Source organism: Macrobrachium nipponense, chromosome 35, assembly GCF_015104395.2.
Source record: "Macrobrachium nipponense isolate FS-2020 chromosome 35, ASM1510439v2, whole genome shotgun sequence".
NCBI classification, from domain to species: Eukaryota; Metazoa; Arthropoda; class Malacostraca; order Decapoda; family Palaemonidae; genus Macrobrachium; species Macrobrachium nipponense.
Genome location: NC_061096.1, coordinates 25,278,861 through 25,303,860, shown reverse-complemented (window position 1 = coordinate 25,303,860; position 25,000 = coordinate 25,278,861). Strand labels below are relative to the sequence as shown.

General features: G+C 35.2%; 1 protein-coding gene across 1 annotated transcript in view; it reads right to left on the bottom strand.

Moving 5' to 3' along the window:
- LOC135208485 (CUGBP Elav-like family member 4) overlaps positions 1–25,000 on the bottom strand; it is a 789,757-nt gene that overhangs the window by 282,684 nt on the left and 482,073 nt on the right.

Sequence of the window (25,000 nt, the reverse complement as noted above, 5' to 3'; positions counted from 1 at the left end):
AGCGAGGATCTCTCTCTCTCTCCTCTCTCAGCGTTGTCTTTCTTTCTCTCTCCTTTCTGACTATTGTACTTGATGCATTTCAATTTCTCTCTCTCTATCTCTCTCCTCGCTCCTTCTGTCTCTCCTTATTGCATTCCCAAAGTGTTTTTCTTTCTCTCAGCTTCTTTCTCACTATTGCCCTTAATGTATTTCAATCTCTCTCTCTCTCTCTCTCTCTCTCTCTCTCTCTCTCTCCTTATTGCATTTCAACGTGGACTTTCTTTCTCTCAGCTTCTTTCTAACTTGTTGTTAATGCATTTTTGTTTTTTCAATTCTCTCTCTCTCTCTCTCCTTATTGCATTTCAACGCGGACTCTCTCTCAGCTTCTCTAACTTTGTTGTTATGCATTTTTTTGTTTTTTTCAATTCTCTCTCTCTCTCTCTCCTTATTGCATTTCAACGTGGACTTCCTTTCTCTCAGCTTCTTTCTAACTATTGTTCTTAATGCATTTCGGTTTTTCAATTCTCTCTCTCTCTCTCTGCTTATTGAATTCCCACATAGTTTTTCTTTCTCTCAGCTTCTTTCTGACTTGTTTCTTAACTGCTTATGTTTTCAATTCATTCATCTCTCTCTCGACATCTCCCGTCTGTTCAATCTCTCTCTCTCTCTCTCCTCTCAATCTCTCTCTCTCTCTCTCTCTCTCTCTCTGCTTATTGGATTTCGGTGGTTTTTAATCGCTTCCCTTACAATTATTAATTTGTTCCATTAGACGAAACCCGACGGAGTATTGTCAGACTTCCGCTTAAGCGCATTCAGACATCAACAGAGTAATGAGGGACCCGGAAACTAGTAAGAGGAGCAGTCGCAAATTGCATTAAATTCAATTGCAAAACCGATAAATACATCTAAGAGGACGATAATGTACGTTTAATTGAATAATGAGAGAGAAAAAAAATATATAAAGTCCATCTATTATTCCAAAAGCGAATTTACTTGTTTTATCATCCATTAACTCATTTGTCGGGTTTAACATAAGTGCGTGGACTGGTTTGCTTTTTGAGCTATTAAAATTCCCCTAAATTCATATACATACATATATCTATATATATATATATATATATCATATATATATATATATATATTGTATATATATATATATATATATATATGTATTATGTATATATATATATATATATATATATATCATATAGAGAGCGAGAGAGAGAGAGAGAGAGAGAGAGAGAGAGAGAGAGAGAGAGAGAATGCAACGTAAAATGGGAACACTATTACTATTTGGAACTGATTACACGGATTAAATGTAAAATAGAGATACTATATTTTACACTTGAACGACCTATTTCGTCTCCCGGCCTTTCTCAAAAAAAACCATATGGAGTTTTTTTTTATTTGCAAAAAACAGCCCTTGCCTATCCATCTACCTATCTCACAAACTGAATCTAAATAAGTTTGCAACGGCACTCTCTGTGAGTCTCTCTCTCTCTCTCTCTCTCTCTCTCTCTCTCTCTCTCTCTCCGTTCTTTGTCAAGAGCCCAAATTCCTGCTTATAAGCTTTATGCTAAGACGGATGGCGTACCTCCTCCACCCATCCACCAACCCCCTTCCTCTAATTCCATAACCACACACTTATTGTTACTGGTCTCCATAACTCAAGCGCTTTTACATTCTCTAATCCTCTATTTATCAGAATAACGGCTTCTTTATTTTCACTGCTTCTTCTCCTTTCTCCCTTTTCTTTCTCAAGTTCTAACAAACTTCGCTTCTTCGTTTTTGTTAAAAAAGTAGAAAGAGACATTTTCGTCAATATAGATATGAAACATTCGAAATCTTATTCATGTGTTCCACCAACTCTCTCTCTCTCTCTCATCTCATTCCGTCTCTTGACAATGTTCATAAGCTTTGCACTAAATGGTAGGTGGTCTGAAGGAGAGGCTTTAAATCACATATATTACTTTTTCTTCAAAAACGTTAGTTTTTCAATATGCCATTCAATGATTTCCTCTTTATTTCCTCTCGTCTACATTTTTATTCACCTTTCCTCAACCTCAATTCCATCTCCCGTCGTCTAATCCCATTTCTCCTGACTCCCTCATTCATCTATTTCGTTTCCTTCCGCTCGCTACTTTCATTTATTCTCTTTATTCCCATCATTTCCTCCCATTGTTTTTCTTTGTTGCATCTACCTTCCCTCTTTCTCAATTTTTTGCTCCTCCGTATCTTCACTTTCCTCTCTTTGTATTCTATTTAAATTGTTTTAAAAGGTTTTAGCTTTTATCTTTTCCCTCCTCCTCCTCCCAATGATCGTCACTATATTATCCTATATTCCTCCTGTCTCCTCTTTTCTGAGTTATCCCAGCACAAAAATCTCTGCCTTATTTTATCTTCTTCTCTGTTTCTTTATTCTTCTTTTTCCCTCCTCCGAAAAAAAATTTCCTGGAACTTATTTCTTTAACCTCTTGCTTCCTTCCTTCTTTTCGTTCAATTCTTTGCTATATTTGCAATTTCCTCTTATTCTGTTCCTCACTTTCTTCTGTTCATAATCCTTCACTGGAACAAATCTAATGAAAACATCTTGAAAATAATTGAAGAAGTTCCAAATAAAACGAATCCAGTGGTCAAGAGAACTCATAAAGAAAATATACATAAACCAACATATTCCGACAAAGAAAATGAATAAAGGTGAATCTTGTGAATATCCTAATTGATGCATTAGGAAAAAGAATGCCAAAAGCATGCAAACTGTGTAATTGGTTGGTAAGCATAGTCAATCCACAAAACCTAATCAGAAAATGTGCTGCATGCAACATTCCGACCCATCCACAGTGTGCTGAGGTAATACAAGATTTGAGAAAAGATACAAGAATTTTTTGTTCAAACATGTCTATCATGGATAGACAATGTTATTAAATCAAGATTGAAGAAGTACAAATAGTTGAGGATGAAGAAGAAGAGGAAGGAAAGGAAGGAAGAAGAAGAAGAGGAAGAGGAAAACGAAGTGAAGCACAAAAAAATGAAATGACAGAAAAAAATAAGGAAAACAAGAACAAGATAAAAGTATGGATGCAGAGATACTCATTGATACTACATATGAGGCAATAAGCAGCATACCTACGAAGAAATAAATTACGATATTACAACAGAAAAGCAAATCCCGAAGAGGCTCTACCCAGATCTATACAATGACGGGAAAGAGGAAAAAATAGACAAGAAAGACAAAATCTGCAACCTTTTGAAAAGAGGGAATTGCAGATTTGGAGAAAGATGTTACTACAAACATCCTAAGATATGTCAAAACTATGAAATATATGGTAAAATGTGCATACTTAGATGGATATGGGGATGATTGCAGAGATCTGCATCCGCAAAAAATATGTAAAAACCTAAAAGAAGGAAAAGGATGTAAGGTTCGACAAAAAATGCAAATATATGCACCCTGTAGCCATGAATCATAATCAAATAAATAAACCAACCAAAGTAATAAAATCCAAAATAAGAAAGAAACAAATAAAGAGAGAAATCAAGAATATCAGGTAAAAGAGAAAAGCAAACCACCAATGAGAATATGCAGAGGTGTCAGCAAAAAATTTCAAAGCATCAGCTCCGAAATTCTACTCAAGAGATAATAACTGTATTTATTATGCAAGAGGATATTGCAGCAAACGGAGAAAATTGCAGATTACAGACACAAAATTAATAATTATGATGAAGGAAGATCAAATATTATGGAAAAGTTGGATTTTTTAATGTCAGAATTTCTGGAAATGAAAAAAGAACAACATACCAGAACAGGAAAGAGACATGGGAAAATCCTTATTACTACCAGTATTAAATGAAGAGAAAAAAAAAACACGCAAAACCATCATAGTGATGAATGCGCAGGGGTGTTTAGTTACGAGTAACTCAAAAAGAAAAATAAAAATGAGTACTTAGAAGAACTAACTAACCCAAAATGAAAAAGAAAATAGGATATAATGAATATAAGTGAAAACCTGGTATTCCCAAGAGACTGGGAATGATGATCAAATAAAAGGGTTCCAAACTTATAGATCAGATAGAAAAAATAGGAATCAAGGGGGAACCGCAAATATATGGAAAGACAAAAAAACAAGGAAAAATATATGAGAAAATATAGTAACTCAGAATGTGAACTAATAGCGGTAGAATTTGAATTCTGAAAAATTGATGAACATAGTAATATATAGACCTCCTAATACTAAAGAGTTTGACTAATAATTGAAAAATTGGATGATATATGTAGAAATCACAAGGACTGGACTATTCTCCTATCTGGTGACTTCAACTTTCCTTTCGTAGAATGGAAAGAACGAATAGGAGATTGTGGTTGTACTTACTACATATAAAAAAGAGAGTAATAGTAGTGCAGAAGATAAGAGGCAATTTGAAAAGCTATTAGATATGCTACTAGAATACAACATTCAACAAATAAATCACCTGCCAACAAGAAAGGAAATACTTTAGACCTAATATTTGTGAACGAGATGAATTATGTTAAAGAAATAATAGTTTATAATGCGAGTATTTTGTCAGACATAATGTCATAGAATTAACAGTTCATTCCAAAGCAAGTGAAAATAGAGATAAGCAAGAAATGAAAAAAGTGGGAAGGATATGGAAAATACAACTTCTACAGTAAAATATAAAATGGTCAGAAATTAATGAAGAATTAACAAAGATTGGGGATAACATTTTCGTAAGTGATGACATAAGGGTAAATACGGAGATATTATATAAAATATTGGAGATAATAGTGGAAAAATATATACGAGAAGAAAAGTAAACATCATTCATGCATACCAAGAGGACAGAAGGATCTTGTTCCAGAAAAATCAGAAAGTGGAAAAAAGGTCTTGCAAAAGAAAAAAATGCATGGAAAAGTTATAGAACTAAAAAGTAAGATAGAAAATGCAGAACAAAAGATTATACAATCAAAAGAAAATGAAAAACGGGTCTTGGAAGAAAAAACCCTATTAAATATCAAGCAAAACCCCAAACTATTATACTCATATGCGAAGAAGATGAATAAAAGAAGAATAGAAATAGGCCCTCTGAGAATTGAAGGGAGATTAACGAATGAAAAAAAAAAAAAAAAAAGAAAAAAAGGAAAATTTGCAAACATACTGGCAGAACGATATAAGAGAGAATTCACCCCTAGAATAGATAATGAAGATAATGATATAGAAGTAGGGATGAAAATAGTGAATATTTAGCTGACTAGATATTAATGAAGCTGATATTGTGCAGGCTATTAATGAAATTAAAAATGGAGCTGCTGCAGGGCCTGATGGAATTCCTGCTATTTTGTTAAAGAAAGTAGTTGCATTCTATCGCAAAGCCACTTGCAATATTATTAAGACAAAGTGTAGATACAGGCAAGATATATGATGAAACACAATTAGCATAATATTACCCCTACTTTCAAAAGTGGATCAAGACTAGAGGCAAGAAAAATATTATAGGCCTGTGAGTCTAACATCACATATTATGAAAGTGTATGAAAGGGTAATGAAGAAAAATATTATTGAAAACATTTAATAAAAATAATTTGTTTTAATAAAGGACAACATGGTTTCGTACCCGGAAAAAGTACACAAACCCAACTGTTAGTCCACCGTGAAAACATATTCAAAAATATGAAAAGCGGAAAATGAAACAGATGTGGTTATTTAGACTTTGCAAAAAGCTTTTGATAAAGTAGACCATAATATATTAGCGAAGAAAATTAGAAAACACAATATCGTGGATAAAGTAGGAAGATGGTTAAAAGAATTTTTACACAACACAGAAACAAGATAGTTATTGCAAACGACGAGAAATCGGATGAAGCCAAGGTAATATCCGGTGTGCCGCAAGGTACGGTGTTAGCTGCAATACTGTTTGTTATTATGATTGAAGACATAGACAATAATGTTAAGGATTCGGTAGTGAGTAGTTTCGCAGATGACACAAGAATAAGTAGAGAAATTACCTTGTGATGAAGATAGGAACGCTCTACAAAGAGACCTTAACAAAGTATATGATTGGGCAGAGGGTAAAATAGGATGGTATTTAACTCTGATATTTGAATCAATAAATTATGGAGACAGAGAAAGAAAGATATATGCATATAGGGACCTAATAATGAGACCATCAACAAATAAGGAAGCAGTTAAAGACCTTGGTGTGATGATGAATAGGAACATGTTATGCAATGATCAAATAGCAACTCTGTTGGCAAAATGTAAAGCAAAAATGGGGAATGTTGTTACGGCACTTCCAAAACAAGAAAAGCTGAACACATGATTATGCTTTATAAAACATATGTTCGTAGTCCACTTGAATATTGCAATATGATATGGTACCCACACTATCAAAAGGATATTGCACAAATAGAGAGTGTACAAAGGTCCTTTACAGCTAGAATAGAAGAAGTTAAGGACCTAGACTACTGGGAAAGACTACAATTCTTAAAATTATTATAGTCTAGAAAGGAGAAGAGAACGCTACGATGATAATTCAGGCATGGAAACAGATAGAAGGAATAGCAGAAAATATCATGGAACTAAAAAATATCAGAAAGAGCAAGCAGAGGTAGATTAATAGTGCCCCAAAACTATACCAGGAAAAAAAAAAAATAAGGAAAGCACACAGGACATTAATCCACTACGCACCAGCATCGATAATGCAGCGTCTATTCAATGCGTTGCCAGCTCATCTGAGGAATATATCAGGAGTGAGCGTAGATGATGTTTAAGAATAAGCTCGGACAAATATCCTAAACTGCATCCCAGACCATCCAAGATTGGAAGATGCAAAATATACCGGAAGAGTACTAGCAACTCTCTGGTAGACATTAGAGGTGTCTTCACACTGAGGGACCTCGGGGCAACCCGAACAAGATGTAAGGTCTGTAAGGTCTGTAAGGTAAGGTCTCCTCCCAATGATCGTCACTATATTATCCTATATTCCTCCTGTCTCCTCTTTTCTGAGTTATCCCAGCACAAAAATCTCTGCCTTTCTTTATTTGGTTATCTTCTTCTCTGTTTCTTTTGTTTATTCTTCATTTTTCCATCCTCCGAAAAAAAATTTCCTGGAACTTATTTCTTTTAACCTCTTGCCTTCCTTCCTCTTTTCGTTCAATTTTTCTTTTGCTATATTTGCAATTTCCTCTTATTCTGTTACCTCACTTTCTTTCTTTTTTTTATGTTCCTATTTTTCACCTCTCCTTCTAACCAAAATCTCCATTATCTTCTTCTTTTTCCTCCTGTAACCTTTTAACTCCTCCCCTAAAAATATTTTTTTTATTATCTCTTTATCTCTCTACTTTCCCTCTTTCACCCTAGTCCCTATCAGTTTATATTCTTCTTCTCATTTCCCTCTATATTCTCTTACTCCCTTACTCTCCTCTCCCCTAACCTTTCAATCCTCATTCCTTCTATTCTCATTCGCCTTGATAATCAATTTTCTCTACTCTCTTTTCTGTCAAAAAATCTTTTTCCCTTATCTCATGCCTCCTCTTCCCCAAAGTTCATTCCATTCCTTTGCTATCATCATCCTCCTCCCATCCTTGCAGCCCCCGTTATCTCCCAGCCTTTCTCTCTCTCTCTCACTCTCTCTCTCTCTCTCTCTCTCTCTCTCTCTCTCTCTCTCTCTCTCCCCTTCTTCTTCCTCCCATCTACGCAGAATCAATACGTAATCACCTATGGAGTTCTTTAAGGCCTTAGACATGACTAAAGATATATTTACCCGGAGTGATATTGATTATCGGTACATATTTTATTGACGAGAGAGAGAGAGAGAGAGAGAGAGAGAGAGAGAGAGATAATCTATATTTCTTCCTAGGACGTATTGGCATCTTCGCTGGTAAATATGTGCTCCCTATTTCTTCCTCCCTACTTTTTTTTTCCTTCCCACCCAAATGCCCTATTTTCTTCTCAACCTTCCGAACAGTTTCTCTTAATATATGGAACTCTCTTATAGGGGCCTTCTTTCGCCAACGCTGACATATTATTATTATTATTATTATTATTATTATTATTATTATTATTATTATTATTATTATTATTATTTATTATTATACATTAAAATCTCATAATCGCATGTCACTAAAATGTGAAAACATCCACAATGGTTTAAGTGCAAACGAACATTATATATATATATATATATATATATATATATATATATATATATATTATATATATATATATATATATATACATACCACACACACCACACACATATATATTCTCGATGATATATACCTATATTTACAGCAATACCGATTTTTTCACATTATCATCATTATTCACAAAATCAACTATCATTTCTATACGGATCATGATAAAAAAGGCCGTTAAAATGCATTTATATATATTATAGACATCCATATGTGTATAAATGTATACATGTATATGTATATATATACAGACATAAATATATAATATATATATATATATATATATATATATATATATATATATAAATATATATGTGACAACAAAACGTCCAAACAGAGGCGTCTACATTAGCGCGAGAGGGGGTAGTCGACAGGTAACACTATGCTAATCCTGTATTGAGGGAAAAAAAAAAAAAAAAAAAAAAAAAAAAAAAAAAAAAAAAAAAAAAAAAAAAAACAAAAAAAAAAAAAAAAAAAAAAAAAAAAAAAAAAAAAAAAAAACGAGTAAGAAGATACTGGGGATTTTGCGATAATTGGCAGGATTACCGAGAGGGGGCGTTCCCGACTGCTTGCGAACATGAAAGGACGGAATGAAGGATTTGGCGAGGTCACACTATCAAAAAGGAGATTTTATCTTTATCTTTGTTTCCAAAATTACTTTTAATTTCAAATACAGAAACTCGTACGATTTGTTATATACATATATATAAATATGTGTGTCTGTATTTACAAACACACATACGCACACAACGCACACACACACACACACACACACACACACACACACACACACACATATATATATATATATATATTATATGTGATAAGAATACTAATATATGTTGCATGTTGCAACAAAAATGACCCTGTACTACCTTGCAATATATCTATCTAGCTCTGCATGGCTCAAACTCCTAATGAAATCAAATTCAATGCTTTTCTCTCTCTCTCAATGGCTTTCTTCTTCTAACTTCTCTGTTACTCTCATCTCTCTCCTCTCTCTTTCTCTCTCGCTCTCTCATTTTTCGTCACTACCAGTTTCTCTCTATACTTCACGGCGTTGTTTGCCCTACATAATCAGTTCTGAAGCAATACAAGAGATCATGTTTGATGCGTAACACAACATTAAGTAGTCTCGGGGCGCGATCTAGCCCATTCTCTCTTTCTCTCTCTCTCTCTCTCTCTCTGTATATTATACAATATAATAGATATAAGTATATATATATATTATATATATATGATAGATATATTCTTATGTGTGTGTGTGTGTGTTGTGTGCTGTGTTGTGGTTGTGTGTTGTATAGAAATTGTTCCGTGTTCCTCACTGTTTAATTTTGCTTTCTTAGAACAAAACTGGTTCCCACTTCCATCAAAAATAAAAACCAAGGCAAAAGAGCAAAAGGATGAGACGAGGAAGAGAAAGGGACAGAAGAGAGAGACAGAGATGAGAGAGGAACCAGACAAGATCGCTCGGAGCATTTTAGGTACATAAATTCTTGGGGGACCCGAGAGAGAGGATCGAGAGAGATTTAACGAGGGAAGCAGATAACCGCCTTGGAGCGTTCCTAGTAAAAGAAAAAAATAAATTCAGAGAGAGATGGAGAGAGAGAGAGGGTGTGAGGAGAAGGAAAGACAAGAGAGAGAGAGAAGATTAAGCGGATGGAACAGATACACTCGGAGTGTTCAGGACTATATCCCAGCGCTCATTATCATCGCCTTGGCGATGGGAGGGGTTTTTAGGTGGATTAATAGAAACCCCAAGAGTAAGATTATGGAGAGAGAGAGAGAGAGAGAGAGACGGAGGATATTGTATTATCTTCTATACACATCTCGCGCTAACCCTCTAAGCAATTGTTTTCATTACTGCAAAATGAAAACTTTTACCCTGCTTATTTTCTTCTGCCTATCTTCCGCTTTTATCGTTAATTTTCTCAATTTTATTCTTCTCCTTTTGATGTTTTCTTCGTTGTCCTATTTCCTGCGTTCAGTTATTTTTGTTTTCTTTGGCCTCTATACTTTAACCAATTTTCGTTCACGGTTTCACTCGTCTCCTCTTCTCATTTTCTCTCTTACCTCTCCTCTGTTTTCCTCATCTCTACCTCCCTATCCTTCTCACCCCTATCTCCTCTTTCCTCCTCACCTCTAACTCCCTAACCTCCTCAATTGTACCTCTCTTTTCTCTTCACCTCCACCTGCCTTCCCACGTCCCATGAACTCATTCTATCCTCTTCACTTCTACCTTTCTTCTCTCATACCTATCTATCCTCCTCACCTCTACCTCTCTTTCCTCCTCACCTCCACCTGCCTCCCCACGTCCCATGAACTCATTACAGCAATGCTGGAAAACAATTATCACACAAGTGTCGGATAATCTCATTTTCTCGTCTTATTGTCGTCGCCCAGTCCTTTCCAGTTTTCCTTATTTATAAAGAGATGCTGTCTTGAAAGTAAGAGGAAAGAAATGAGGTAAAAAAAAAAAATATTTTTAAAAATCCTTTAAAAAAAAGTGTGGAAAAAATATAAAGGAACACAAAAAATTCAAAATGACATCTCCCTTCTTCCGTAATTTCATTAATGGACGCGGATGGGTTTGGGGTGGGGGGTGGGGTGGGGGTGGGTGGGGTGGGGGTGGGGGGGAGTGCTGGGAAGAAAAGACACTAACTGCCGACATTTTATGACAGTTATGAGACCAGTTCAATCAACATGTATATATATATATATATATATATATATATATATATATAATATATATATATATATATTATATACATTATATACACCTGCGTGTGCGAGAGAGAGAAGAGAGAGAGAGAGAGAGAGAGAGAGAGAGAGAGAGAGAGCTGGTGAGTGTTTTTTCTGGCCGGGAGTCCATATCTCTGAATTATCATCCACTATTAAATGACACCTCATCCCAGTCTCTTTGCAATAATTCAAATTATAACATTCGATGTGTATTATGAAAAAAAAAACGAGTGATTTAATTATGGATTGTGATATTTTCCATGCTATTTTCGTTAATTATGCATTCTCTATCATTAATCACAAAAAGCTTGTTTCTGTACTATTCGGGCAGAATGCATGCATCATCAGACTCTAATAATAAATAATAATAATAATAATAATAATAATTTTAATTTATTATTAGTATTATATCATTATTATTATCAATATTAATTATTGGTAAGAAATCCACAGTGCTGCAAATGTAAATATATATTTGTAACACACACACACACCAACACACACACACACACACACACACACACACACACACATATATATATTATATATATATAATATATATATATATTATATATATATATATATAACACTTTGGTGTATATACTTCTGATACACATTTACATTTACACCATTTCAGTGACTCATGCTACGATGAGATTAATATGTATTATCCTTTCCTTATGCACATTCTCATAAAAACGGTCAACGTATAAAACCTTAAAAATTCTTCAAACAGAGATATATTATTATTATTATTATTAAATTCCTTCAAAGGCAAATAATTCTTTCCCCTGAATATTCTTTATAAAATATTATAATTCCTCAGGGTGATCAGGATTTGATGACAAAAATAATTATGAATAGGATCTTTTGAGTCTTGTTAGTTATGCTGACGTTTTCCAAAAGTGACCCTTTTTTTTATAAAAAAAATTGGCATAACAAATTACTTCTGTGCAGCTTTTCTTGTAAGCTATATTAATTCTTCCGACCAGCGGTTTTAAAAATCGGCATCACAATTGCCCTCTGGAAAAAACATTAGATTAACCAAGGGTTCAATTACATATTTTATGAATTGGCCTCACAAAACATTACTTTTCCCCCGCTGAGATTTTAATGTAAAAGTATAACTTAATTTCTCAACAATTACGCGAAAATTTTTTTATTCCCGACGCTCTGCCGCATTTGCTGAATAATAGAGAGCTTCCATGAATTTTTTTTTCTCCACTGGATCCTTAATTATGACATTTCTGACCAAAAATACACAGCGTCACGAATGACGTCTGTTGAAGCCAGCGGTGTTGCACCATATACGGATACGCTTATTATGTGCCATTTTCACTATAATCTAGACTAGAACATACCTATACTGACATCATAGTAATCATTCCAGAGCAATGGAAATGGGACAACGTATAATACTTATCTTTTTAATCAGTCCTTGTTTCAAATCTGTAAGTCTGGAAATGGTGAAACTTACCGTTGTAAAGCAAGTTCTCTTTGACTTATTTGAGAACAAATGGAATGAGTAAAATGCTTGCATCACTCAGTATTATATATATATATATATATATATATATATATATATATATATATATATATATATATATATATAATATCCTTCTCGTGGTCAGGTCGGCAAGGTGACCTTGTCGTGGTTATGGTATCGCGGGTTCGTTTCCCGCTACCGGACATCATGATTTCTTAAAAAGAAAAAATTCTTTGAAGTTGGATCTCGAAGCTTTGTAGTGACAAGCGTATCCAAAAACAGCAAAGAATCTGAGAAGTTAAGAGGGCATTGTGGCTATTACATTTCATGTATGTATATATATAAATATATATATATATATATATATATATATATATATATATATATATATATATATATATATATATATATAGTATATATGATGACATCATGATAAAAGTTCAAAAGATAAAATTTTCTGGCTGAATTGTGCAAAGCAAAAATCAATGTGAACCTTCACTTCTATTTAGCAATTTCTTCAAGATCACGGAGCTATTTTTTCTATTCAAATTTATTCTAACTTTTGTCTCTTATTTCCTAAATCTGCTGCCACAAAAAAACCTATAAATTAATTCTCGTGAGATTACACTTTTCGATATTCACGCTTAAAAAAGGGGGAAGAACATCAAAGACCAAACTAAATTAGGTCACCTCCCTCTCCCCCCAAGCCAATAAAATCCGGTTCCTAAGTTCGTGTTATTTTGCATAATAACGTGTTTTCGATGCCGACATTATCCCCAATACTTGCTGATACCAGACACTCTTTTGACCCCCTGCCATTGACCCGTGACTTGATCTACAATCCAGGCTGAAAGGGTCCCTTTGGACATCCTCCTCCTCCTCCTTGTCCTCCTCCTCCTCCACGTCCTCCTCCTGACATTCTTTTTTGCAGTTTTCCTTCTTTTATCACAGCCTTGTCTCTCGCTTGTTTCAGCAGAAGAGGCAACTACGCACTTGCATTCTCTCAAAAATCCTATCGAGATAAGCTTACTGTTATCTCTCTCTCTCTCTCTCTCACTGTACGTGAAGCGGAAAAATGAAGAGAAATGTCGCCCTGACATCAAAGACAATTCGATGTTTCTCTGGGATTTCTGCAACCGAAGCTGACGACATTTAGATGTGCGGTATTCATTCCAGCTCACCTTGGCGCAGCATGAGCTTAAACGCTCATTAATAATTTTGCAAGGGAGTGAATGTTCAAGGGAGCACGCTGGAGAGAGAGAGAGAGAGAGAGAGAGAGAGAGAGAGAGAGAGAGAGAGAGAGAGAGAGCTAAAACAAAGCATGGAAGTTAAAAATATTCTTCACGACGAATTTTTTAAAAATTTCCATCGTCCATCACAATGCTCAATGTCACCTTTTTTTTATATTATCACTTTCAGTCTCAGAGAGAGAGAGAGAAGAGAGAGAGAGAGAGAGAGAGAGAGAGAGAGAGAATCCTTTCATCGATCTGAAGAGCGCGAGTGCACGTGTATACCTCATCTTGGTAATGCACAACTTGGATGGGGAGGGAATGGGGAGGCTACAAGAGAAACCTGGTCCCTCTATACAATGGTACTCCTTTAGCCTCACACGTCTGACTGAGAGAGAGAGAGAGAGAGAGAGAGAGAGAGACAGAATTTGAGTCTCAGGCGAACAAAATTAGACGGAATGAATTGAAAGTTTATTGAAGGCAACATTAAGTAGTAAGAGGGGGGGGATTCAAGCACAAAGAATAATCTTGAGAGAGAGAGAGAGAGAGAGAGAGAGAGAGAGAGAGGGACAGGGTGGGGGGGAGATCTCGAGTCTTCCAACAAGCCAAAATACAACCTCACCCACTCCACCCCTTCCAGAGAGTGAGAGAGAGAGAGAGAGTGAGAGAGAGAGAGAGAGAGAGAGAAAGTCTTGAGTTTTCCAACAAGCCAAAATACAACCTCACCCACTCCAGCACCCCCCTCCCCCCACAGTCCCCAACCCCTTTTTCCGGCCGAAATCTATTCCAAATTCGTTTTTCCTTGATTTTCCGAGGAGGGCTGGTGAATAGGGCAGTCAAACCCTCAATCTCGGGAAGGAGATTTCGGTTCATTCAAAGCAACATTTCGAATAGGGGAGAAAATATTTATCGAAAGCTCGATGACTGATGGCAGTGATCGCACGAAACCCCGACCCCCCTCCCCCTCCCCCTCCCCTCCCCTTTCACCTCCTACAATCCCTTCCCCTCTTATCCCCTCCCCTCCCCTCCCCCACCCAACACACACTAAGGCTCTGAAAGAGAGGTTGGGGAGGGGGCAGAAACCTGTTTCTTTTCCGGTTCGACTGAGTAAACAAATAAACACAGATTTGTTTCTCTCTCTCTCTCTCTCTCTCGTCCGAGTGTGCAAAATGAGCAGACCTGCTTTTTTTTGTTCGAAGAAATAAACCAATTAATATTTATATTATAAATAATAATATAGATTGTGGTTTTTATTTTCAACTCGACTGTTTAAGTAAGATAAACAAAGATGTTTGCTTATTTTCCAATTCGACCAAGTCAACAGAAAGCACAGAGAGACACCCATTTATTCTCAAGTTCGACTGAATAAACAAATTTGGCAAATGAGACCTGTTACTGACAAGTGCGACTGGCTAAGAAAATGATTGACAGAAGAAACTGATGTCTTTGTCTTTCTGACTAATAAGTAAATAAACATATAAATAAACTAAAGGTTAAAACTTTGTATATCCTGACTTCTTTATGACATTTTGGTTTATCTAAAAATAAACAATAAAAATTATAGTTTTTTGGAAGAACATTTGGCCTGAACACCTTATCTAACTTAGCTTAACGTTGAAGCCTAAGGTCCTTTTATGTATTTTTAATTCTGATAAAAATCAAAACTCTGTTAACATTTATAATTTACAATAGTTAAAAACAAATATATGAAACTAAAACTGCCTTATAATCTGAGAGAGAGAGAGAGAGAGAGAGAGAGAGAGAGAGAGAGAGAGAGAGAGAGGAGAGCATCACTTATCACGGCAAAACAAAGCTGCGTGCAACTTAGCAAGCAAGCATTATGTTCTCTCCTTTGTTGCCAACCAGGGAATATTCGCAACCGACAATACATTCCTTTGCTTGTGCAAAGAAGAGAGCTTTGTCGCAAAACGTATGAAAAATTTTAAGATACACGCGCACGCACACCAACATACGTACATATACATATGTATATATATCACATATACATACAGACACATATATACATATATGCAGGCAAGATACGTAAATTACCAGTTATACACTACGCAGCAGGAAACCATTTCAGGTACAAGTACACATACCTCACGCGATGTATTGAAGATTGCCTCAAGCGAGGTGCCTTTGGGGGGAGGGAGAGAGAGAGAGAGAGAGAGAGAGAGAGAGAGAGAGAGAGAGAGAGAGAGAGAATCACCTCATAATCACGTGAAAAAAAATTAACTGAGAAAACTGAAATGAGATTTACACAGCGCTTGTTAATTTAAATGATGGGGAGGGGAGGAGGGAGAGGGCGCATCGCCCGAAAAAATGAGGGAGGAGGTAAGACCAACTCGCGGCTGTCATTCATCTCGGTGATAAAACATTTGGCTAACAGGTTTGGTTATTCACTCCTTATAGATATGGATACACACACACACACACACATATATATATATACTATATAATATATATATATATATATATATATATATATATATATATATATATAGGTATGTATATAATTATTTAATAATAATATATATATATATATATAGTATATATATATATATATATAGATATATATATATATATATATATATATATATATATATATAATATATATAATATATATAATATAGTATTTTATATATATATATATATATATATATATATATATATATGTACATAATATGATATATATATATATATATATTATATACATAGTATATATATTTATATACATAGTATGTATATATTATATGTATATATTGTGTATGTATATATATATATATATATATATATATATATATATATATATATATATATATATGTGTGTGTGTGTGTGTGTGTGTGTGCGTGAGTGTGTGTGTGTGTGTGTATTAAGCTACAAAACGTCCTTTAATATCCAATTTGCTCTACCTCGTAATTAATTTATTTTCATATATGTTAACCGAAAGGGAATTTTTTAGTCGATAATAATTTCGTCCTCCCGTGGATTCGAACAAGCGTACAAACAGGAGAAAAATACTGAGAGAGAGAGAGAGAGAGAGAGAGAGAGAGAGAGAGAGAGAGGGGCATATCAATGCCTAAAATAAATGACGAGAACCTAACACCATAAACTGGAATTAAGCGGACTTTTGATTCAACAAACATCGACAAAGCGCTCAGCCGGAAGCATAGCCCTCCCCGTACAACTGCTGGAGCATATTCCTCTCGTTCCATGCTCCAAGCTGGAATGAGACAGTAGTATGTCTGGAAACTTGCAAGAGATCACACGCCAAGGTGACTCCTTATTGTCGTTGTTCGATTGGTAAACTAAATGCAAGAGAGGATTGCTTGCGCGCTTCATTCGACGCAAACCGATTTTAGGATATGGGGCTTCGGTTTATCAACAGTGCCACCCAGGGGTGGGGGGTGGGGGGTGGGGGTGGGGGGGGGAGGGAGGGTGTCGACCGAAATTGAAATTCTCTCTCTCTCTCTCTTAAATATATATCATATATTATATATATATATAGATATAAGGATAGATATATATATATATATATATAAAAACGTTATATATATACACATATATAATATATATATTATATAAATGAAGGTGAAAATTCTCACAAATGGAAATGGAAAATACATACATACATATATATAAAAAAAATCTAAAAAAAAGGCAGAACATCATAATTCGCAGCGGAAAAAAATTTTTTTTTTTTTTTTTTTTTTTTTTTTAATAATGAATTCCTGATAAATTATACGACTCTCCTCGTCACTTGTCATTGCAAACCTCAACCCCCCCAAAAAAGAAAAAAAAAATCACGAACATCAAAATTCATTAACATTTAATTCTTGTCAGGTGAGTAGTCGAGCGTGTAAACAGTATTCATAGAAAATGATTAAAGCCCCGACCAAATGATTTAGTCATTTCGATTGGGATCTCTCTCTCTCTCTCTCTCTCTCTCTCTCTCTCTCTCTCTCTCTCAGCTAAGGACGAAGTCGACGGGGCAGGCAATGTACCGTCCATTAGATTACTCAAAAAATAAAAAAAATTAAAAAAAAATTAAAAATAAAGTAAAAGCTAAGTCGATTACTTTGTCTCTCTGCTTCTTATGCAATAAAAGTCTGAAAGAGAAAAAATAATTTTTTTTCAGCTTCTGAAATAAGAATGAGATACTTTGATAACGGGTATACAAAATGTTCGTCTAATAACACTTAACATTTTAAATAATCTGATAATCTATACATTTCATCTGAGACAGCTGACAATATAAAAATTAAGCTGCCCTATAATTCACTTAAAACATTTGATTATTTTAAATGCTAAGACAACCCAAGAAAAAATTTTATATTTTAAATGCTAAGATGACCCAAGACATTAATGAAAGCCCTGGAAACTTATATTAAAAACCAATAACATCACAAACAGACATAGTTTATTAGCCGTTCTACTAAAAAAAAAATCGCTAACCAAGAAGAGTACAATCTATGAGAAGATTAATTACGCTTCAAGCATGAAGATAAAAAACGGAAAATAAAAACGACGAAGTCAACAAAAGTTCCACTTGACGCCAAGAAAACAAGAAGGTAAACCGAAATAAAAACATGACTTTCACGAAATCAAAACTCGAACAAGGCAAGGATGCGCGCATCCTGGAAGCGCCCCTGCACCTAAGGACTGGAAACGGTCGACCATATCCCGGACCAAAAGCATTATGTATAGTCGGGTGCCTGCCTGCAGATGAACCAACAATCCGGTTAAACAATGAATTATCGAAACTGGTCCTGGAAGCTGAGGAGAATACCGGAGGGGTCTGGAAGAGAAGAGGGGGAGGAGGAGGAGGAGGCATGCCGCCACGGGGGGTCTAGTAATTGCCGGATCTGGAATAACAATGAAGGAATAACAATGCCACGCCCCCTTTGTTAATTCAGGGGAACGACTACTATTAAGAGGGCCTGACAGGGAGCATCCAGATGGATGGCCCTCTCGCTGATGCCATCTATCTATCTACACAGGTGGGTAGTCGGCAATCACTTTGCTCCTTTCGCCCTTAATACCTACAACTTCCATTCCTCACAAGGGTAAATATATATACAAATATATATATTATATATATATATATATATATATTATATATATATATATATATAATCTATTTATATAAATATATATGTATATATATATATATATAAATAGATAATATATATATATATATATATACTATATATACGATATATATATACAAAATATATATATATATATATATATATATATATACTATATATATATATATATAATATATAATTTCTATATCAATATGTACAAAGAATATATGATGAGAGAGAGACGAGGGGACGTTGGAACGATTCTGAAGCAGTACCTTTTGCATATCTACTGCCATATTGCTGAAAATTCAAGTGGACTTTCTGAGCACAGTAGCAGGAATTGATTCACAGACCAATTCATGAATATAAGTAAATGAGTATAATCTCATATCTGGGAATGTCTTCACGAATAAATGGAAAATGACAAGGTTCCAATAAACGCAACAGTATAAATCTGTGATTAGGATTTCTGAAAAATTGAGTTTCTGCAGAACCTATACTGCCATAGAATCTCACATAATATTTGCACCTTTAAATGCCAGCAAGGATAAATGAAAAATTAAGAGGTTTCAGTACGCGAAGCAACATCTCTTTCAACAAACGGGTTTGATTGTTTGTATGGTGTTTTTACATAGCATGGAAAACCAGTGGTTATTCAGCAACGGGGCCAAAGGCTATTCGTGACTTCCGAACCACGTCGAGAGTGAACTTCTATCACCAGAAATACACATCTCTCAGTCCTCAATGGAATGCCCGAAAATCGAATTCGCGGCCACGGAGGTGGCTGGCCAAGACCATACCGATCACGCCACTGCACTGGGGCGCTGTTCAATAGATGGGCATCTAGGAAACCATAATACCATTTACAGGACATTTGTCTCTCGTGGTCTGTATACGCTTCGATTACCACAGAGGCCACATAACTACTACTCCGATGGAATTTCTCCCTAAGAACGCTTGTATGAAGAAGATCTTCAATAATAATTATTCCTGCGATTCTTCAACGTCTCGGAGACGCGACGTACCGAATCGTGCCTCCCTGCCTACCTACTTTGCGTGCAATGCCAAGTTTGAAAGACTCTCGCGAAGCGCAGTTCATCCATCTTAAAAATTGATCAGTAATTGGTACGGGACACCAATTAAGGTTCCTGAGAGAGATTATCCAACGAGGTGGTTCCACCCCTAATGGCCGCTAACAAGGAGATAATAGCGATGATTAGCGATTCTTATGCTCTGGGACGACCGGGGAGAGAATGAGAGAGAGAGAGAGAGATGGTGGGGGGGGAGATGGTGAGGGAAAACAGGGAGGAGGGCGGTGGTGGGGGTCGTCGCTCCTCCCCCGGTCTTGAGAAACGTAAAATAGGTAAAAATGTCTTAATATCTCGTTGAGTAGAGCCTCAGCAGTAACGATTATTATGTCTCTCGCTTAAAAATGAGTGCCGCTGCAACTGACGGAGTTGCAGAAACGAGAACTGTAATGTAAGGCCTTACGTGTTTTCTTGTCTGTTTGAATTATTATATGCCAGAAAATCTCATAGATTACTGCACTGTAGTCTATACGCATACGTGTCCATATAACTCTACATATATATATTATATATATATATATATATATATATATATATAATATATATATATATATATGTGTGTGTGTGTGTGTGTGTGTGTAGTGATACGTATATAATATATATATACTATATATATATATATATATATATATAAGAAATCATAAAAGTATGCACAAAGATGGGTTAAATACACGAAAGTACTTGGCACTCCATCATTTTTTTTTTTACTTTCTCAGTGGCTTCAGCTTATATATATATATTATATATATATTATATATATATATATATATATATATATATATATATATATATATATATAATATATATATATATATATATATATATATATATATATATATATATATATATATATATATAAAGGACCAGATATTCGAACCTCATTACACCGGCCATTTACTGATTTCATAAAACACATAAAACACACTTAACAACAATATTGATTGATGAAATAGTTCTTGCTGGCGTCGCAACGACGAGGTTAATGCTACTGTCAGATGGAAACGCTTCCCACCACAGAATTAGCGCTCATCTTTACCTTTCAACAGATTGACCAGACAGGAGCAGCAGCTTCCGTTGGTGAGAGAGAGAGAGAGAGAGAGAGAGAGAGAGAGAGAGAGAGAGAGAGAGTGTCACCCGCCATCTATAGGGAGCATTCCTCCCCCACCCCCCCAAAGGATTCAATTCCTCAACTAGCATTTAACCTGATGATTCTCGATTTATTCATAAGTTCAAAGTACGATTGGGCCAACGATCACAGTCTCCTTCTTTCTCTGACGTTTGTGTGTGTGTGTGTATAATTAATATTCTCTATGATGAACAACCTCTCCAGTGGAAAAAGTGACGTTCCTTGACATGTAACCAAGGCGAACCGAATTCGTCCCCAGCGGCGAAATTCTCCGGTGTCCGTTTTAAAGTCTAAATTTTGTCAACTAGATGCTAATTTTTGTCGGGCAAACATTTACCTTTCTTTGGGCAACAGTTGGAGCATCAAAGACGGGAATTACGCTAAACAGCATCGCAATTTAGAAATTTTCGTCCACGTCAAAAAAAAAAAAAAAAAAAAAAAAAAAAAAAAAAAAAAAAAAAAAAAACTGCATGTAATTACCCAGAGTGTTTGTTGTGAAAATTTAAAATATACATGATTTACAAAGGGAATATTTTGCGATTGCAGATAGGTACCCAACTACGTGTTTTAAGTACACACAAAAAAAATTTGCTATTTAACGAAACAGCAGGCTGCATAATTATGAATCGCCTGAAAGTTAGAAGTCGTTATATATTTTAATTTGCAGAGTGATATGCTTATTTTACCTAGACAAAAAGCAGGTATCAAGGAACATGGCTTACATATGTATATATACAGAACAAAGCACGTGCTTCCAGAGATACAAATTAATTCAGCTGAGTCGATACTTTTCAAATACACATACCCATTCAATGACTTTTTATAAAAGCTTTGTATTTTCCAAATATACATAAAATCCAAGATGCGTATTTCCCAAATATACTCAAGTTACCAGCTTTGTATGTTCCAAATATACATAAAAACCAAGATGTGTATTTTCCGAATATACACTATATATATATATATATATATATATATATATATATATATTATATATATATATATATAACTACTAAGATGTGCATTTTCCAAATATACATAAATACCGGATATGTACCTTCCAAATACACATCAAAACCAAGCTGCATACTCGTACTTTCCAAATATACATAAATACCAAGATATGTACCTTTCAAATATACATCAATACCAAGCTGCATATTCGCACTTTCCAAATATACGTAAATACAAAGATATGTACCTTCCGAATATACATCAATACCAAGATATGTACCTTCCAAATATACATCAATACCACGCTGCATATTCGCACTTTCCAAACATACGTAAATACCAAGATATGTAGGGCTACCTTCCGAATATACATCAATACTAAGATATGTACCTTCTAAATATACATCAGTACCAAGATATGTACCTTCCAAATATACATCAATACCAAGATATTGTAACCTTCCAATATAAATTACATCAATACCAAGATATGTACCTTCCAAATATACTTCAATACCAAGATATGTACCTTCCAAATACACATCAATAACAAGCTGCATACTCGTACTTTCCAAATATACGTTAATACCAAGATGTGTACCTTCCAAATATACATAAAAACCAAGCTGCATACTAGTACATTTCGAATATACATAAAAAAAAACAATCCGTGCGTATTCCAAATATCCACTCACACATAGGGCACAAGCAACGTGCCTTCAGATGATAGAAAAGCAACAAGCCGTGGCAACCGTAAGCAGACTCTAGATCCTTCTCTGCAGCTACAGAAACAATCCTTTGTTCTCATTTAATTATTTGCGTCCCCCCCCCCCCCCCCCCCCCCCCCCCCCCCCCCCCCCCCCGCCCGCCTCTCTCTCTCTCTCTCTCTCTCTCTCTCTCTCTCTCTCTCTCTCTCCTTCCCCAATTATTTGTCTCCGTTGTGTTTCGCTGTCGATCATCAAATGTTATTATGCGAACAATGAAATTCATATAACAAGGAAGAGAGGGGAGAGAGAGAGAGAGAGAGAGAGAGAGAGAGAGAGAGAGCACCACTCCTTCTCAAACTGACCTACGATGAATTAATGAATAAAGAAAATGAAAAAAGGAAAAAAGAACATTTTCAGTTATTAATGCATTCTCTCTCTCTCTCTCTCTCTCTCTCCGATCAAGCATCCGCCTCCTCTCTCTCTCTCTCTCTCTCTCTCTCCAGCGTGAAAAATTTATCTATCATACTTTTGATGAGCCCTGAATATATGAAAGAGTTGGTCATTAATTACAAACGTTTTCATTTGTGATAACTTTCGCGTTTTCAATTTCCAATGATGGAAATATACCAATAGTTCACACTATTAATAAACGTACATTCTACCAGAACGATAAATATATATATATATATAAATTAAATATACGTATATGTATTGCCCGCTCCATAACGGCGGAGCGAGCACAGTTCCCTACTCGGAGCGTAGGTTTTGTATATACTACTGGGGCGTATGAATAGACACAAACCACGCATGTATGTGTATGTATATATACATATATATTTAGTATATGATTATGTATATGGATATATATCATATGTATATATATTATATAATATATATATATATATATATATAAAATAGAGAGAGAGAGAGAGAGAGAGAGAGAGAGAGAATCCCTTGCTCTATGCATTTTTTATCGTCCCACAGTTTGGTTTTTCCCTCTACCCTTTCACTACCATACTCCCTCCCCTCCCCACCCCGTCCCATACCTCCCCTCCCCCACAAATGCACATAAATACAACCTCCACCATCTCCTACCCCTCCCCTCCTCCTCCTCCTGCTCCTGAATCCTTCCCACCAAAGTTAAGTTTTAGCTGCTTGCATCCCCGTCAACCGCCTGATGAGGTATTTGACGGGTAAACAACAGACCGAACAAATTTGCATAGATAATGAGAGGTAGGGTCCATCATTTTCTCTCTCTCCCACTCTCCTCCTCTCTCTCTCGTCCTCTCCTCTCTCTCTCTCTCTCACTTCACAATCTACGTAATTTAATTAACTTGACCAGTTCCGTTCCCAAACAAACTTATAAAGGTTGTGCATTAACATACGCACACACTCAGACGTTTGTATATACACACACACACACACACATATATATATATATATATATATATATATATATATATATATATATATATATATATATATATGCATTTACCCATTCCAAAATCCATAACATGAAGTTTGTCATGTACAACATAAACAACAACAACAACAACAACAGCAATAATAATAATAATAATAATAATAATAATAATAATAATAATAATAATAATAATAATAAAGAAAAGAGGAGTAAAGGTAGTAAGTAGCAATTGCAAGGTTGTGCAGGAGTGATAAAAAAAAACATACACACACAAGCATGAGAAAATGAAAAAAAACAACAAATCAACCGAAATCACTGACATAACGAAAAGAGAAGAACTTTGGGAAAAAACACACAAAAATTAAGTAACTATAAATGAAAGTAGAAATAAATATAAAAGATAGTTCCCCAAAATAATGAATGACCAAACAAAGGTTCCAAAGATTCCCGAACAAACAAAAACACACAAAGAAGCAAATCACATTATCAATAAAAAAGAAACAGCTGGAACAAACAACTTCACAATAAACCTCGGTAAAGGCATAAAAAAATAAACGTTAAATAATTAGAAAAAATAAAAAAATTCAAGGGATTGCCCTAAGATTCCACTATAAAAAGACAATGAGCAATAAACAAACCTCAAAACAAAAGTAAATAAATAAATAAAGATAAAAAAGAGAGCTAAAAAACATACCACAAACTACAGGAAAAACTTCAGCAACCCAAAAAAAATGTAAAAACTAAAGCCACACTACTCAGCGCAAACAAATGAACGCGCGAAGCCAGGTCACATCCTCCTTCACACGAGGTCCTCCGTGTCAACTTGAAAGTAAAAAAAAAAAGTCTGCTCCTTCAGTCTTTTCAAAAGACCCCGGGAAGTGTAATATCCTAGGCGAGGGTGTTATTACATCATCACAGTATCGTAATGTACAGCTGAACCTTCAAAAGCAACTTGGACGTAATGAAGACCGGAGGTTA